We start from the raw sequence: 3,934 nt of genomic DNA, 5'->3' as shown, positions 1-3,934 counted from the left end.
GGGTGCGCGGCTGGTTTAATGGTAACGTTTCCGGGTGCGCGGCTGGTGTAATGGTAACGTTTCCGGGTGCGCGGCTGGTTTAATGGTAACGTTTCCGGGTGCGCGGCTGGTTTAAATGTTCCGTTTCCGGGTGCGCGGCTGGTTTAATGGTAACGTTTCCGGGTGCGCGGCTGGTTTAATGGTAACGTTTCCGGGTGCGCGGCTGGTTTAATGGTAACGTTTCCGGGTGCGCGGCTGGTTTAATGGTAACGTTTCCGGGTGCGCGGCTGGTTTAATGGTAACGTTTCCGGGTGCGCGGCTGGTTTAATGGTAAAGTTTCCGGGTGCGCGGCTGGTTTAATGGTAACGTTTCCGGGTGCGCGGCTGGTTTAATGGTAACGTTTCCGGGTGCGCGGCTGGTTTAAATGTCCCGTTTCCGGGTGCGCGGCTGGTTTAATGGTAACGTTTCCGGGTGCGCGGCTGGTTTAATGGTAACGTTTCCGGGTGCGCGGCTGGTTTAATGGTAACGTTTCCGGGTGCGCGGCTGGTTTAATGGTAACGTTTCCGGGTGCGCGGCTGGTTTAACGGTAACGTTTCCGGGTGCGCGGCTGGTTTAACGGTAACGTTTCCGGGTGCGCGGCTGGTTTAACGGTAACGTTTCCGGGTGCGCGGCTGGTTTAACGGTAACGTTTCCGGGTGCGCGGCTGGTTTAATGGTAACGTTTCCGGGTGCGCGGATGGTTTAATGGTAACGTTTCCGGGTGCGCGGCTGGTTTAATGGTAACGTTTCCGGGTGCGCGGCTGGTTTAAATGTCCCGTTTCCGGGTGCGCGGCTGGTTTAATGGTAACGTTTCCGGGTGCGCGGCTGGTTTAATGGTAACGTTTCCGGGTGCGCGGCTGGTTTAATGGTAACGTTTCCGGGTGCGCGGCTGGTTTAATGGTAACGTTTCCGGGTGCGCGGCTGGTTTAATGGTAACGTTTCCGGGTGCGCGGCTGGTTTAATGGTAACGTTTCCGGGTGCGCGGCTGGTTTAATGGTAACGTTTCCGGGTGCGCGGCTGGTTTAATGGTAACGTTTCCGGGTGCGCGGCTGGTTTAATGGTAACGTTTCCGGGTGCGCGGCTGGTTTAATGGTAACGTTTCCGGGTGCGCGGCTGGTTTAATGGTAACGTTTCCGGGTGCGCGGCTGGTTTAAATGTCCCGTTTCCGGGTGCGCGGCTGGTTTAATGGTAACGTTTCCGGGTGCGCGGCTGGTTTAATGGTAACGTTTCCGGGTGCGCGGCTGGTTTAATGGTAACGTTTCCGGGTGCGCGGCTGGTTTAATGGTAACGTTTCCGGGTGCGCGGCTGGTTTAATGGTAACGTTTCCGGGTGCGCGGCTGGTTTAATGGTAACGTTTCCGGGTGCGCGGCTGGTTTAAATGTCCCGTTTCCGGGTGCGCGGCTGGTTTAATGGTAACGTTTCCGGGTGCGCGGCTGGTTTAACGGTAACGTTTCCGGGTGCGCGGCTGGTTTAATGGTAACGTTTCCGGGTGCGCGGCTGGTTTAATGGTAACGTTTCCGGGTGCGCGGCTGGTTTAATGGTAACGTTTCCGGGTGCGCGGCTGGTTTAATGGTAACGTTTCCGGGTGCGCGGCTGGTTTAATGGTAACGTTTCCGGGTGCGCGGCTGGTTTAAATGTCCCGTTTCCGGGTGCGCGGCTGGTTTAATGGTAACGTTTCCGGGTGCGCGGCTGGTTTAATGGTAACGTTTCCGGGTGCGCGGCTGGTTTAATGGTAACGTTTCCGGGTGCGCGGCTGGTTTAATGGTAACGTTTCCGGGTGCGCGGCTGGTTTAATGGTAACGTTTCCGGGTGCGCGGCTGGTTTAATGGTAACGTTTCCGGGTGCGCGGCTGGTTTAATGGTAACGTTTCCGGGTGCGCGGCTGGTTTAAATGTCCCGTTTCCGGGTGCGCGGCTGGTTTAATGGTAACGTTTCCGGGTGCGCGGCTGGTTTAATGGTAACGTTTCCGGGTGCGCGGCTGGTTTAATGGTAACGTTTCCGGGTGCGCGGCTGGTTTAATGGTAACGTTTCCGGGTGCGCGGCTGGTTTAATGGTAACGTTTCCGGGTGCGCGGCTGGTTTAACGGTAACGTTTCCGGGTGCGCGGCTGGTTTAACGGTAACGTTTCCGGGTGCGCGGCTGGTTTAACGGTAACGTTTCCGGGTGCGCGGCTGGTTTAACGGTAACGTTTCCGGGTGCGCGGCTGGTTTAACGGTAACGTTTCCGGGTGCGCGGCTGGTTTAATGGTAACGTTTCCGGGTGCGCGGCTGGTTTAATGGTAACGTTTCCGGGTGCGCGGCTGGTTTAATGGTAACGTTTCCGGGTGCGCGGCTGGTTTAATGGTAACGTTTCCGGGTGCGCGGCTGGTTTAATGGTAACGTTTCCGGGTGCGCGGCTGGTTTAATGGTAACGTTTCCGGGTGCGCGGCTGGTTTAATGGTAACGTTTCCGGGTGCGCGGCTGGTTTAATGGTAACGTTTCCGGGTGCGCGGCTGGTTTAATGGTAACGTTTCCGGGTGCGCGGCTGGTTTAATGGTAACGTTTCCGGGTGCGCGGCTGGTTTAATGGTAACGTTTCCGGGTGCGCGGCTGGTTTAATGGTAACGTTTCCGGGTGAGCGGCTGGTTTAACGGTAACGTTTCCGGGTGCGCGGCTGGTTTAATGGTAACGTTTCCGGATGCGCGGCTGGTTTAATGGTAACGTTTCCGGGTGCGCGGCTGGTTTAATGGTAACGTTTCCGGGTGCGCGGCTGGTTTAATGGTAACGTTTCCGGGTGAGCGGCTGGTTTAACGGTAACGTTTCCGGGTGCGCGGCTGGTTTAATGGTAACGTTTCCGGGTGCGCGGCTGGTTTAATGGTAACGTTTCCGGGTGCGCGGCTGGTTTAATGGTAACGTTTCCGGGTGCGCGGCTGGTTTAATGGTAACGTTTCCGGGTGCGCGGCTGGTTTAATGGTAACGTTTCCGGGTGCGCGGCTGGTTTAATGGTAACGTTTCCGGGAGCGCGGCTGGTTTAATGGTAACGTTTCCGGGTGCGCGGCTGGTTTAATGGTAACGTTTCCGGGAGCGCGGCTGGTTTAAATGTTCCGTTTCCGGGTGCGCGGCTGGTTTAACGGTAACGTTTCCGGGTGAGCGGCTGGTTTAATGGTAACGTTTCCGGGTGCGCGGCTGGTTTAATGGTAACGTTTCCGGGTGCGCGGCTGGTTTAATGGTAACGTTTCCGGGTGCGCGGCTGGTTTAATGGTAACGTTTCCGGGTGCGCGGATGGAAGTTTTACTGATACTAAGGAACCAAAAAGATAACGTCACAATTAATTGTAATTCAACTATGATCTCGAATGTCAGGGTCGCAAACAGCATGTGGGACGCACGAAACGCGCCTAAAACAAAGCGCTATCTAACGCAGACGGAATATTTCATCGGGTGCCACAAAACATGGCGTCACTAGGCCTTTTCTGCGCCCCCCGCTGGACTCACTATTACAGGGACCGCGCCGCGTGGAGTGACGGCGCTGGGAAGAGACATGGCGACACCGAGAAACACTGCACATACCTTCTCCCCGCGGACTGAATACTGATACTGATCGAGCTGCTTTTATTTAGTCGGGATTCTGGGTAATCCGCACACCGTGGGCGCGTCACTTTTAGCTGCCTATCCAGTGCCGGCGTGATGGCGGTTCCACCGGCGCCTGCGCACTGAGCCCTGCAGTTACAGCACCCCCCGCGCTCTTCCCCATCACAATGAGACATATTGCGGGGAAAGAAATAAATAAAGAGACAGCCGGAGACATGGAAGGACAGAGCCAGAGAACCCTCTCAGAGACAGCCCGGGACATGGAAGGACAGAGCCAGATAACCCTCTCAGAGACAGCCTGGGACATGGAAGTGCAGAGCCAGAGAACCCTCTCAGAGACAGCCCGGGACAT

This window comes from Ascaphus truei, unplaced genomic scaffold (assembly GCF_040206685.1).
Source record: "Ascaphus truei isolate aAscTru1 unplaced genomic scaffold, aAscTru1.hap1 HAP1_SCAFFOLD_907, whole genome shotgun sequence".
NCBI classification, from domain to species: Eukaryota; Metazoa; Chordata; class Amphibia; order Anura; family Ascaphidae; genus Ascaphus; species Ascaphus truei.
The sequence above is the reverse complement of the archived record's forward strand: the minus strand, read 5'-3'. Positions refer to the sequence as shown.